The 15,235-nt window shown below is 35.5% G+C and overlaps 1 protein-coding gene across 24 annotated transcripts in view; it reads right to left on the bottom strand.

The window, feature by feature from the left end:
• ZC3H12B (zinc finger CCCH-type containing 12B) overlaps positions 1–15,235 on the bottom strand; it is a 344,821-nt gene that overhangs the window by 49,163 nt on the left and 280,423 nt on the right. For 4 of the 24 annotated variants that reach the window (XM_023525003.1, XM_023525004.1, XM_023525005.1 and 1 more), the window contains exons 1-2: positions 5,005–5,098; positions 4,467–4,552 (exon numbers count right to left, since the gene is read on the bottom strand). The exons of the other annotated variants lie outside the window; for them this stretch is intronic. The gene's annotated coding sequence lies outside the window, so the exon portion shown is untranslated. Of the gene's footprint in view, positions 1–4,466; positions 4,553–5,004; positions 5,099–15,235 lie in introns of those variants that run through there. 24 annotated transcript variants of the gene reach the window in all.

Here is a 15,235-nt window from a genome sequence, read left to right as displayed (position 1 = left end):
GAGGTGTTGCTTGCAAATATATCTTCCCGTTCGGATGGTTCTCTCTTTACCGTGTTGAGTTTCTTTTCCTGAGCAGAAGCTTTTTAGTTTGATGTAGTCCCATTCATTTATTTTACCTTTTACTTCCCTTGCTTTTGAGGTTAAATTCATAAAATCCTCTTTAAGTCCAAGGTCCTTGAGTTTAGTTCCTATGTTTTTTTCTATGCATTTTATTGTTTCAGGTCTTATATTTAGGTCCATAATTCATTTTGAGTTAATTTTGTCTAGTTTCATTCTTTTGTAGGTGGCTTTCCAGTTTTTCCAGCACCATTTATTGAAAAGGCTTTCTCCACTGTATGTTTTGGGGTTTTTGTCGAAAATTGTTTGCCCATATAAATATGAGTTTAATTCTGGACTCTCGATTCTGTTCCACAGGTCTGTGTATCTGTTTTCCTGCCAATACCATGTCGTTTTTATTACTGTCGCTTTGTAGTATAATTTGAAGTCAGGCAGAGTGATGCCTCCAGCCTCGTTCTTTATTCTAAGGATGGTTTTGGCAATTCGGGGTTATTTGTGCTTCCATACAAATCTGATGATTTTTTGTGCTGTTTCTTTAAAAAAATGCCAATGAGATTTTGATGGGGATTACATTAAATCTGTATAATGCCTTAGGTAATATGGTCATTTTAACTATGTTGATTCTTCCAATCCAAGAACACAAAATATTTTTCCATTTCTTTCTATCTTCTTTGATTTCTTTTAATAGGGTCTTGTAGTTTTCATTATATAGGTCCTTCACTTGTTTCATTAAATTTATTTCTAGGTATTTTATTCTTTTTGTTGCAATTGCAAAAGGAATTTATTTTTTCCATTTCTTTTTCTAACCCTTCATTATTAGAGTATAAGAACGCTATAAATTTTTGAACGTTGATTTTGTATCCAGAGACTTTACTATATTTGCTTATTGTTTCTAGTAGTGTTCTTGTGTAGTCTTTAGGGTTTTCTATATAGAGAATTATGTCATCCACAAATCGTGACAGTTTGACTTCATTTCCTGTTTGGATGCCTTTTATATCTTTCACTTGTCTGATTGCACTCGCTAGGACTTCCAATATTATATTGAACAAGTGGCGACAGTGGACAGTATTGTTTTGTTCCTGATTTTAGAGGGAAGGTTTTTAGTTTTTCACCATTAAGTATAATGTTGGCTGAGAGTTTGTCATATATGGCCTTTATTATGTTAAGATCCTTCCCTTCTATATAGATTTTGTTAAGTGTTTTGATCATAAATGGATGCTGTATCTCGTCGAAGGCTTTTTCTGCATCTATTGATATGACCATATGATTCTTATTCTTTAATTTGTTTATCTGGTGTATCGCATTAATCGATATGCGTATGTTGAACCATCCTTGTGCCTCTGGGATGAAACCCACTTGATAGTGGTGTATAATCTTTTTAATATGTTACTGTATTCAGTTAGCTAGTATCTTTTTTAGAATTTTTGTATCTGTGTTCATGAGAGATATTGGTCTGTAGTTTTCTTTTTTTGTGTTATCTTTACCAGGTTTTGGTATCAGAGTAATATTGGCCTCATAAAATGTGTTGAGAAGTATTGCCTCCTCTTTGATTTTTTGAGAGTTTGAGAAGTATACGTATTAAATCTTCTTTGAATGGTAGAATTCACTGGTGAAGCCATCTGTTCCTGGACTTTTACTTTTTGGTAGGTTTTTGATGACTGTTTCAATTTTCATACAGTTGATCAGACTATTTAGATTTTCCAGTTCTTCTTGATTCAGTCTAGGAAGGTTGTATTTTTCTAAGTATTGGTCCATTTCTTCTAGGTTATGAAATTTGGTGTTATATACTTTTTCATAATATTCTTGTATGATCCTTTGTATTTCTTTGATCTCAGTCATAATTTCCCCTCTTTCATCCCTGATTTTGTTTATTTGTGTCCATTCTCTTTTTTCTTTAGTGAGTCTAGCCAGGAGTTTTGGATCTCATTGAGTTTTTTCAGAAGTACCGTCTTGAATTCTCTGTCATTTAAGTCGCACATTTCTATGTCTGTAAGCTTATTGCCTGGATATTTTTGTCTTTCTGAGATGCCTTGTCACTTGGTTGTTCATGATGTTTAATGGACTATTTCTCCATCTGGGCATTAATGGAAGTGTATTCTGCTGTTTTTCCAGAAAGAAGATTTATTATATAAATTCTCTCTTTAGCCTATTGTAAAGAAGGTGCTTTTCTTTTAGTTTCTAGTAGGTGGAGTCTAAGCCTCTTGGATCCCTGCTTTATATAAAGTCTTAATAATTCTTTTTAAATTTTCTTATAGATATTTATTCATGCTTGCTACCCTCAGTTTCTGTCCCTGTCAGTGTCAGTGACAGTCTCAGTAGTGTTTGCTCAGATTCCTCTGGAACTCTGCAGTGATCGGTCTGGGAGGGTATGGGGGGAGTGCCCCTCTGGGTTGGGGGTTGGGGGCTGCATCTCAACCTCTGTTTTTCAACCACAGCCAGCAAAATTCAGTTGTTGTTCCTCTGTGGTCCTGTTTTGCTTCTCTGCTTTCTGCCCTGATGACTGGGCCCTGCAGCCTGCCGGCCATGGGGAGTTCACAGCTTTCTCAGGCAGTAATGTTCCTGGAACTCACCGCAAGAACTCATTGCTCCTTCTCCCCTCCCCTTCCTCCTTCATGGAGTTCTGGCAGCTACGAGAGGCAGCTTCTTTACTACTTCCAGTCCACCATCTGACACACAGGGCTCTGACTTGTGGTAGCTCTTATGCACAGATCTCACGCTCAGATGTGCCAGTGTGCAGTTTGGGTGTTTTTTTTGTTGTTGTTGAGTTTTAGATATTCAGCTTATTGTTGTTTCAAGGGGAGAAATCTGGGGACATCTCTCACTCTGCCATGTTTCCAAAGATCCTTGGATGAATCTTGAGAGTATCACACTTAGCAAAGTCAGTCAGAAAAGCTGAGAAGCATATCATTTCACTCATATGTGGGATATGCAACTGAAAGGAACATATGAGCAAGACTAACAAAGGGAGACTCATGGAAACAGACAACTGTTTAGTTGTTACCACATGGAAAGCAGGGAAGGGGAATGTATATATGGGTAATGGAAGTCAAATATAAGGTGATGGAAGAAAACTTAACTTTTGGTAGTGAATACACAATGCAATATACATGTTCCCCTTAAAACTTGCCCAGAACTCTGGATTGGGGAGCCATATTTGAACCTTGCTTCCTGTCTCTTTGCCAATCGATTTAGCAATAAAAGTTTTTTTCTTTTTTTTCTTTTCTCAAAAGACTGGTGCCATAGTATTGGCTCCTGTGTGCATTGGGCAGCAAGCTTTTGCTCAGTATCAAGAAGAGGAAGGGAGAGAGTATTCTTGGTTCAAATACCATAGGCTCTCACATTTTTAAACAAATTTTCATAGATTTTTCTTGAATAGATGTTTATTAATTTGGTGCTTGCTCTTAAGATCATTTCCAGAGATTTATATGTTTTTTTTTTAAGTTTTCATCAGATTCACTGGAGAAATCATCAGAGTTCTTCATGCTGTTATCCTGAAAATTATCTCCTGTATATTCAATTTTGGTTCACATTTATTAAAGTGGTTAATTTCTTAAATATCTTGAACCCATGCTAAAGTTTCAGGTAGAACTCCTGCACCATCTATTCTTTTATATCATAACAACAAATTATATCCAATGAACTTGCCTTATAATGCAAAATTCTATTATTTAAACAATAGAATATAAGTCATGTAGCTAATAATTTGGACCTGCAATTGATTTCATTTTGTTTGTGAGTGTTAAGAGCTGTCCTCTTTTTAATAATAAAAAAGTGACAAAAGAATTGTAGAAAAACTTATGGATCTCAAGGACCATCTAGCTAGGAACAGAGGTAAATTAGAACTGAAAGGTCTAGATGCTCAGCTTTGTGCTCTTTGTAGTTGAACATAATGCCTGTCAAACAGCAGTGAATAAGCTATGCATGCTTCAGAGTTAATGAAACATTTTAATCTGTATTATCTCATATGATCTTCGCAACAACCTGGAAATGGGCCTGGGAAGTATACTATTATTTTCACTTCACAGATGAGTAAACTGTACTTCAAATATCCAACATGGAGATAAAATAACTTACATGGCTATTTTTATCTATATTACCTCATATGACCTTCATAACAATCCTAAAAGGTGGTCTGAGCAATATACTATTATTTTAACTTCATAGATGAGGAAACTTCAATTCAAATCTTTAAAATGGAGGTAAAATTACTTACATGGTTATTTGATTCAAATCTCCTCTTGTTCTTTCCATTATACCAGGCTTCAAATGAGGTTCTCAAGTTGGAGCACAAACCCTCAACCTTGAGACAGAGTCTCACATTCTAATAATAATGTCAACATTAATTTAGAGGCATAAATTGAACTAGGAAACTTGACACTTAGAGCAAATTTTTTAAACCATATTCTCACCTCAGACCCTTTGATGTCTGACCGGATACTTGTCTCTTATTTCCTTCCATCTTCTCCCTTGACTGATATTCCAGACTCTTCTGTGTCTAATTGTTACATAAAGATAGAGTCAGTGAGGCAGTTGCAGCAGTGAGAAACTGATGTCATTTCAGAAAGCATGCTCTGGGCTTCTTGATGGCTCCTACTAGTGCTACCTCATGGTAGTTCCCAAGGTTTTTATCTCCCTGGAGAACCAAAATATTAAAAGATGCTCTACTCAGCAAAAACATCTTGGGACTCAGCATATTTTCTTTGAAATGTCAGACAAAAACAATTGTGTAAATATACTATGAACGAAGAAAGCTACTTGAATCAAATCAGTTAAATATATTTCTTACTCTTATAATACCTTGCTATAAAATCAAATAGTAATACAGTTTGTGAAATGCTTACACAAATAACTACAGATGACTTGATAAAAGTAATCCATATGATCATGTACACATGGATTCTTCCCTTTTCCTAACTCAAAATGTGATGTATTTTGAATCATACAGACCCTGGTTCAAATTTTGACTCTGCCACTTGCAATTTGTGTGATCTGTAGCTTTAGGCTCATCTGAAAATGGGAATAATAAAACTTTCATCAAAGTGCTCCTATAAAAAGAAAATGAGATCATGTATATGAAGGAACCAGCACATTGACTAGAACGCAACACTCAGTAGATGTTTTTTCTCTTCCTTTTCCTTTACAATTACAGTGAGCAAATTAGTAACCACGAAGCTCTCAGAGAACAATTCAGTCTATTTCATGATATTGATTCTATATAGGAAAAAGTTCAGAAAAGACAGACCAGTGAGAGGATTGCTATGATTAGAGAAGTCTTCCTAAAGAAGGTGGGACTTGAGTTTGGCTTTAAGGGATGAATACCCTTTGAATGGATAGTCTAGCATATCTCAAAATCCTCTATTTGAGCACTGGGATTCTGCACAATGGGCCAGGGTGTCCCATTACTTAAATAAAATACAGTGACCTTTTCGTAATTTTTAAAAATAATTAAGATAGCATTCTCTCAATTTGAAATTTCACACCTATACATATCCTTAATTCTTTGACACTTGTTACACCTCCTCTAAATTTAAATTCAGGGTAAGATAGTAATGAATTTGGCACAATCATATAGTTAGATATTTTATGTTTGATAAAGTTGTTTTGTGATATTCTGCAAAGAGAATTATGGCTTCAGGCGCTCTGCCACCTGAACATATTTGAGACTCACTGAGATAGGTGAAAAATGTGAAGCAGATGGGGAACAACATAAAGATAACATAAAAAAAAGTATTAGATGGTACATTGAGCAGACCCACCTGGAGTGGACAGTATGTGTTATAGATTAATAGCAAATAATAGTTAGGTAATAATAAGGTATAGTACTATCTTGAGTACAGTCACTTATAATTTTCAAAGAGTCTACACATACCTAAGCTCATTTTCATAAGAACTTTGTGAAATGAAAAGGGCAGGTTATAATATTACCATCAATACTGACAGCTGATTATTGAGCATTTTCCTATGTACTGGCATCATTGCTACATGCTTTACATATATTATCTCTAATGCTTATAACAACCATGCGATATAAGTATTATTATCTTAATTTTTATAGTTGAGTAAACGAAGGTTTAGAAAGTTTAAGTCATTTGCCCAAGGCCATATATCTAGGAAAGAACATGTGCTTAAATTTGAACCTCAGGTCTGTCTGATACCAGCTCCACTGTATTCTTTTAACAGCATGAAAAGAAGAGAGGAAAGAGATGAAAAGGGAGAAGGCAGTAACAAGTACATGACACAGGAGTTTCCCTACAATAACCCTAAGATTGGGTCTTCCAGAAAATAAACTAAAATAATTTTAAGTCCATTTTATAACAACAGCAGCAGTACTGTCAATCCTGAAAATCAACAAACCCCACTTTGAAGGCCTAATTGCCATACTAAAGTATTCTGGGGGCACTAGGTTCACTTTAGAACTCATGCTCTGCAGTAGTTTGTCCAATCTGAAATGAGAAATAAAAAGCTTTCTAGATTGACATCCTTTACCATTTATGTTTTTCCTCCCTGTGGGAAGCAATCAACACAAACTCTCTATGCAATAGGAATGTTTAAAGCAATCCATAAGGTGAAGCGTGAAGATTTTCCATGACTGACTCCCTACCAAGTAACCTTTTTCCTATAAGAAGAGGTCCAGAGATTGCCAAAGCCAAGAATCAGCACCAAGGATTGCCATGGAGCCCTGTTTCATCTTGAAAGTGAAACATTCAAGATACTCATTCAGAGGGAATAAATGGTTTCACCTCTGAGAAAAGGCCTGGATTGTCAATACTCTCAGGGAATAGATAAATGCTGACACTAGAGTTTAGACTAGAGAAAAGACGGCATCTATTTTAGCTGCCAGAAAGAATGATATAATCTGTCATAGAAATTTTATTCTTCTGGTAAGGAATCTTGGCTACCCCTTCTCTACCAAAGGCATATTTAAAACCCAGAAGACAGAATAAAAGACCTCTTAGAAGCCTGAAAAGATGATACTGGGTCTAGAAACTAAAGCTCATACAATTTACTCATAGTAAAGTTTCTCCATTGTGTACTTAAAGCCAACTAACTCATATTGTGATTAAAACAACTCATTTTTTAAATTTAAAAGGTATGAATAATTACCCTTGAAAATATTTGGAGAAAATCACATCTTTTGCAGAAATGAAAAAAACTTGATACTATTTTTACGTACAGAAAATCATTGTGTGTTAAAAATATTAAAAAAACAAAGTAAAACAAATACACTTATAAAGTGCCTACTATATAAGGTTCTGGGGCCTTACTATTCCAACTGTGGCCCACCCTCCAGTAGTACAGGTATCACTTGGGAGACCATTTAAATGTTAAACCCCAGACCTATTAAATCAGAATATGCATTTTAATAAAATCCCATGCACATTTGAGAAGCACTGGTCTAGGCTTGGGAAACATTTATCCAAGTGTGTCTTTTGACTACTTTCATTAGAATAATCCTGGGTATTGGTTAAAAAATTAAGACTCCTGAGGTCTACTTCAGACCTACTACATGACATCACTAAGAGTGGGATCCAGGACTGTACATTTTTAAATGCAGTAGGGCATTAAATCTCAAATTTGAGCATATATCAGAATTACCTGGAGGGCCTGTTAAAACACAAATTGGTGGGATCTATCAATGCAGAGTTCTCTGATTCAAGAAGTCTGGAGTGGGACCCAAGATTTTGCATTTCTAATATGTTTTTCAGTAATGTTGATGCTACTGGTCCAAGGAGCATGACAGGAGAACCACTACATAAATATAATTTTAAAAGTTTTTTTTTTTTATATATGGTTGTCTAGTCTAGGTTAGCAGATAACAATTAGAAAGAGAGTAGTCAGAGGTAGGCATACCAATAGTAATAGAAAGAAGCAACATCTGATAGGCTGAGAATAGGTGTGGGAAACAGATACTATAATAAAGAGACATAAGAAATAAATGAGTATGTATTTCTGAAGCTATTGAGTATAAGTGCCAAGAACCTTATGTGTCTCACTCCTGCCCCTCTCCCAGAACTATCAGTCTCCCGGTCCTTGAGGGTAATCATTGTGTCTTATATGGTAGTAATGTGAGATAATGGGTGCTCATTAATAATGACCCCCAGTCATCAAGAAGAGGTTTAATTTTGTTTAGCTTACTGTTTAATCAGGTATAGAAATGTACAATATGTTTTAGAAATATTTTCATTGAGGGTTAACTTTTGAACACTAACTTTTGATAAATTAACTTTGAAAACCACTCTATCATCTCCAAATGATGCAGGATAAATGAAGATTATGTAAAACTGGAGTTCAGACAATCCAAAGATGATAATAACAATATCTAATATTTAAAAAGCAAGTACATTTGTTCATGTAATACTCACAATAATGCTTTGAGACACATATAATCATAAATTCTTAGATGATGGCTATCTAAACTAAGGTTCAGAGAATTAAATTAAATTAAATTGTTGAGATCACGCAGGTAATTAATTGATAGTGCAGCCAGACTTGAACTTAGGTCTATCTGACTCCATTTTTCTATATCATTCTGCTTTCGTTACAGGGAATAAAAAAGTTCAGGCTGAGAAGCTGGAAATGTAAACAGTTCTCCTGGGTTTCTGCAGGCCATACTCATTGTAGAGCTTCCTGTAAGACAGGTATCCAAATTTTATTAGCATTAGCAGTTTCTTTCATTTACAGAAACCACGAGAACTCCCTTAATGTTTCTGTGTGCCATAACTTACAATATGCCCTTTCTTCTTCCTTCACTTTTGTGGATTTCACTGTTGCCTGGAAGTACTTCTACCTCTTCCTACACCTTATTGCCCTATACTCCAATTCCTCAGTGACAACATAGAAGGGCTAGTGGGGATATAACAGGCAGAGATAAAGAGAAAGGAAAGACCTAAGGCCCATGTGTATCTGTTTCTCCTCCCCCATCCTCTTACTTTCCCAGTGCCTGGGCTGATTTCTACATTTCTGTCAGTCTCTTCCTACTCCTTTGATGAGTGTCTCAAACATTGAGGCTGGGTGGTCCTCTATAATGAAGATAAAGTTCACTTATTCCTCTAAGAATTCAGCCTCCACCATTCAAACATAAGAACACATTCTGTTGTTCTGAAGCTAAACAAATGGGATGCTTTAGAGTAGAAACTCTTATTATATGTCTGTTTCTTGTAGTTGTCCACAGTTTTTCATAGTGGATCTCAAAAGAAAGAAACTAGGAAAAATGAAAGAAGCAAAAGTTTTATATGCAATAGACTTAGATAAAATTCCTACCGCTGCCACTTAACAGTTGGATGACTTGGAACATCATTTAATCTATCCGATTTATAAAATGGGGCTAATAGCCCCTACCATTCTTACCTCACAGAATGGTTATGGAGCTCTGATGTGTTAATAAGTATGAAAGTGCTATGTAAAGTATAAAGAGGTGCATGGATATAAACTTTGATTGCTAATATAATTCTGTGTTCCTGGCATTTTACATGTTTCTATGTAATCACTGTTATTGCTACTGGTTAGATTTTATAGTACTATGTATTTATTTGAAATTTATTTATTGAGCACTTGCTTTATAGAAATTGAGAGTACAGTAACATACCAGACACAATTATTTTTCTGGAGGAGTGAATTAATTCAGGTACATATATAAGTAAACTAGATTTTGGGGTGATGGGAGAGTGGTGACTAGCCTGGAAATCCAACCACCACTTTTATGCCAGTAATTTAGAAGTTAACATTATTATGCTGTATATGTATGGAGTTACATCAGTAAAATGCTGGAGTAGGCAGCTCCAAACTCCTATCCCCTCACAGAAACATTAAAAACAAGTAGAAATTGTCAAAGCAAACTTTGCCAAAACTCTGGAAAATAGTAAAATGTTTATAACAACCAAGCAAATATGGAATCAAGAAAAAGCCAACTTAAAAATTGTAGCAAAGCTTTATGGTGCTTTTACTGACCCTTGTAGTTGTCCACAGTTTTTCATAGTGGATCTCAAATGATCGGTTATGGTCTTGAAGATGGCAACCCCTACTCCCAGTGTGTGACTCTGGCTCTCGGTTGCAGCAGGAGCAGCCAAAACCCATTTACAAATTATTGTGTTAGTCTGTTCTAACGTGTCTGAGGGATACATAAAAGACTGATGCAAAGTGGTCATATCTGTTTCACCTAACCTGGAAATCAGAGTAGAAAAGTGGAAGGAGAACAAAGTCGAGGCAAGTGAAGAAATATGGCAGAGTGAGAGATGTCCCCAGATCTGTCCCAATGAAACAACAATAAGCTGAACATCTAAAACTCAACAAAAACACACAAACTTCACACCAGCATGACTGAATATGGGCTCTGGCATAAGAGCTACCACAGGTCATAACGCCAGGTGTCGGGCGGTGGACTGGGAGAAACAAAAATGCTGCCTCTCACAGACAGAGCCCCTGTAGAAGGAGGAGGAAAGGAGAAGGTGCAGTTAGATCCCTAAACAGCCCTGCTCTAGAGAGTTGTGAGCTCCATGTGACTGGTGGCAGGGCCCAGTCATTAGGGCAGAAAGGAGAGAAGAGGGGACAGCAGAGAAGTGGAGACAGCAGAGAAACAACAGTTGATTTTTAACACAGAGGTGGCAAAACTGAGGCTGAGCTGCAGCCCCCATCGCCAAACCTGGAGGATCTCTGTCCCCATATCCTCTGAGAACAATCAATGCAGATCCCAAGGGGAATCTGAGCAAACGCTACTGAAACTGTTGCTAACACTGACAGGGACTGAGACTGAGGGTAGTGAGTGTGATTAAACGTCTATAAGAAAAAAAAGGCATTATTAAGGCTTTATATAAAGCAGTGATCCAAGAGACTTAGATGCTATCTACTGGAAACCAAAAGAAAAATGCCTTCTTTGCAATAGGCTAAAGAGAGACCTTTATATAATAAATCTTGCTGGGAAAAAAGTAGAATACACTTCCATTAATTCCCAGGCAGAGAAAGAGTCCATTAAACATCATGAACAACCATGGTGACAAGGCATCTCAGAAAGAAAAAGAAAAGCTCCAGAAAATAAGCTTATAGACATAGAAATATGTGACTTAAATGACAAAAAATTCAGGGTGGTACTTCTGAAAAACCTCAATGAAATATAAAATGATTCATATTAACAATTTCAGGAATTGAAAAAAACAAGTAGATGATTAGAATGATTTCTTTGGCAAAGAGATTGAAACCCTGAAAAAGAACCAAATAGAACTTCTGGTGATAAGAACATACTGCAAGAGATGTAAAATGAAATAGCAAGTTGGAAAATAGAGAAGACCAAATGGAGAAAAGGATCAGTGATATTGAAGACAGAAATCTAGAAATAAATCATAAGGAAGAAGGAAGAAACTGAAGAATGAAAAATAATGAAAGAGAAATACAAGAACTAGCTGATATCATCAGGAGAGGAAACAGAATAATGGGCATTTTCAAAGGTGAGGAAAAGCAGCAGAGATTAGAAAGCATTTTTGAACAAACAATTGATAATTCCCCAAATATAAGAAACGAGCTGGAGCTTGGGAAGAAGTCAACAGAACACCCAATTATCTCAATCCAAAGAGGCCTTTGCCAAGACACATTGTATTAAAATTATCAAAAATCAATGACAAAGAAGAATTCTCAGGGCAGCCAGGGAAAAGAAGATGGTAATCTATAAAGGAAAAAGCATTAGATGACTGTCAAATTTGTCAGCACAAATCTTACAAGCCAGAAAGGAATGGAATCAAACATTCAAACTATAAAATGAAAGGAACTACAAGCCAAGAATAATGTATCTGGCATTGCTCTCCTTTACATATGAAGGAGAAATCAAGACCTTTCCAGACACAAAAATTGAGGGAATTCTCCACCATAAGGCCTGCATTATGGGAAATACTGAAAGGCGTCAGCTCACTGAAAACAAAATGACACACACAAAAAAAATACATAGTTAGTAGTGGCGACTAGCAGACAGACAGAAGCAGAGGAGTGCAACCCTTACTAAGAACAGGGCATTATATCCTTAAACAATAAGAAGATTGGCTATATCGAGGTAGTAATGAACATACAGCATACATAAGGACAAATTGAGACAACAATGACTGAAAATAGGAGGATTCAAAGATCCAAATTCGCAAAGGGGAATGGAGATAAGGCACATGCAGAACAATATGGATGACGTGTGTGTGTGTGTGTGTGTGTGTGTGTGTGTGTGTGTGTGTGTGTGTGTGTGTGTGTGTGTGTGTGTGTGTGTGTATCCTTTACATATTCATAATGGTAACTGCATGCTAAAGATTAAAACTGAAGTATATAACATAAAACAAGAAGAACCAGAGGGAATATCCATAAAAGCCAATCAAAATAAAGAAAAAAACCCACAAGAACAAGAAAACAATGGAAAAAACAAGCAACTAGGAAGCAAAAGATAAAATGGTTATAGAAAACCTCATATTTCAATAGTCATTCTAAGTGTAAATGGACTGAAGTCACCAATAAAAGGGTACAGAGTTGCAGATTGAATCAAAAACCAAAACCCAAACATATGTCTTAAGGAGACACATCTCAGTTCCAAAGACAAATATAGACTCAAAGTGAAAGGGTGGAAAATGATATTTCAAGCAAATGGCATTTAGAGAAAAGAGGGAGAAGCATTATTAATATTGGATGAAATAGACTTCAATATAAAAAGTTAAAGAAAGATAATGAGAGACACTTCATAATGATAAAGGGAATCATGTACCAAGAAGACACAACACTTATTAATATCTATGTTCCCAATCAGGGAGCCCAAAATATTTAAAGCAATTACAAACAGAACGAAAGGGAGAAAAAGACCAAAACCCTATCATAGTAGGGCACCTAAATGCCCCACTTTCAGATATGGCCAGATCATCCAAACAGAAAATCAATAAGGAAATAACATCCTTAAATGACACATTAGGCCAACTGGACATACTTAACATTTACAGAGTCTTTCATTCCAAAACAGTTACTTATACACTCTTCTCCATTGCACATGGCACACTCTCAAGGATTGACCATATACTGGGATGCAGATATAGCCTCAACAAATATAAGAAGCTTGAAATCATACAACCATATTCTCTGATCATAATGTTTTGGAGCAGCAGATCGACTGTAAAAAGAAAGTGGGAAAAACCACAAATACATGGAGATTTAACAACATACTACTGAAGAATAACTGGGTCAAAGAAAAAATCAAGAAATGGATCGAGAGATACATAGAAATGAATGATAATGATATTACAACATGTCAAAACACTTGGGACACAGCAAAAGCGGTCACAAGAGGAAAGCTGATATCATTACAGGCCTCTCTCCAGAAACAAGAATGAGCCCAAATAAACAACTTTATGCTTCATCACATACACACACACACACACACACACACACACACACACACACACACACACACACACACAACTAGAAAAGGAAGAACAAATGAAGCCTAAAGTCAGCAGAAGGAAAGAAATAATCAAATTTAGAGCATAAATAAATAAAATTGTAAACAAATAACAATAGAAAAAATAAATGCAATGAAGAGCTGGTTCTTTGAGAAGATTAATAAAACTGAATAATCCCTGGCTAGACTCACTAAAGAAAAAAGAGAAAGGACACAAATAAAATCAGGGTTGTAAGAGGGGAAATGATGACATACTGCAGAAATATAAATGATCATACAAGAATATTATGAAAAAGTATATAACATCAAATTTATTAACTTAGAAAAATGGACAAGTATTTAGAATGATACAACCTTCTTAGATTGAATCAAGAACAACTGAAAAATCTAAATAGACCTATCAGCAGTATGGAAATTGAAACAACCATCAAAAACCTACCAAAAAGTAAAAGTCCAGGACCAGAAGGCTTCATCAATGAATTCTACCAAACATTCAAAGAAGATTTAATACCTATTCTCTTCAAACTCTTCCAAAAAAGTCAAAGAAGAGGCAATACTTCCCAACTCATTTTATGAAGCCAATATTACCCTGATAGCAAAATGTGGTAAGGATAACACATACAAAAAAATTACAGACTGATATCTCTCATGAACACAGATGCAAAAATCCTAAAAAAGATACTAGCGAACCGAATACAGCAACATATAAAAAAAAAATTATACGCTACAATCCAGTGGACTTCATCCCAGGGACACAGGGATGGTTCAACATATGCAAATCGATTACTGTGATACACCACATAAACAAATTTTAAAATAAGAATCGTATGATCTTATCAATAGATGCAGAAAAAGCCTTTGACAAGATACAGCATCCATTTATGATCAAAACACTTAACAAAATTGGCATAGAAGGAAAGTACCTTAACATAATAAAGGCCATATACAACATTATACTGAAGGGTGAAAAATTAAAAACCTTTCCTCTACAATCAGGAACAAGGCAAGGTTGTCCACTATCCCCACTGTCATTAAATATAACTTTGGGGGTCCTAGCAAGTGCAATCACTAAAGAAAAATATATAAAAAGCATTTGAATAGGAAACGAAGAAGTTGAACTGTCACTCTTTGTATACAACATGATTCTCTATATAGAAAACCCTAAGTACTCCACAAGAACACTACTAGAAACAATCAGTGAATACAGTAAATTTTCTGGATACAAAATCAATGTTCAAAAATCCATAGTATTCCTTTACTCTAATAACACAGTTTCAGAAAAAGTGGAAAAAATAATTCATTTTGAAATTGCAACAAAAAACAATAAAATACCTAGGAATAAATCTAATGAAACATGTGAAGAACCTATATAATAAAACTATAAGACCCTATTAAAAGAAATTGAAGATACAAAGAAATGCAAAGATGTTCAGTGTTCTTGAATTGAAATGACCTTATTACCTAAAGCATTAGTCAGATTTAATGCAATCCTCATCAAAATCCCATCAGCAATTTTTAAAGAAATAGAATAAAAAATCATCAGATTTGTATGGAAGCATAAGAACCCGAATTGCCAAAGCCATCCTGAGAAAAAAAGAATGAGGCTGGTGGCATCACTCTGCTTGACTTCAAATTATAATACAATACAAAATTAATCAAAATGGCATGGTATTGGCAGAAAAACAGACTACCAGACCAGTGGAACAGAATCGAGAATCCAGAAGTAAACCCATGTATATATGGGCAAATGATTTTTGACAAAAAAAAAAAAAA

Source organism: Pteropus vampyrus, unplaced genomic scaffold (assembly GCF_000151845.1).
Source record: "Pteropus vampyrus isolate Shadow unplaced genomic scaffold, Pvam_2.0 Scaffold516, whole genome shotgun sequence".
NCBI lineage: Eukaryota > Metazoa > Chordata > Mammalia > Chiroptera > Pteropodidae > Pteropus > Pteropus vampyrus.
Note: the sequence above shows the minus strand (reverse complement) of the source record. Positions and strands in the feature narration are given on the sequence as shown.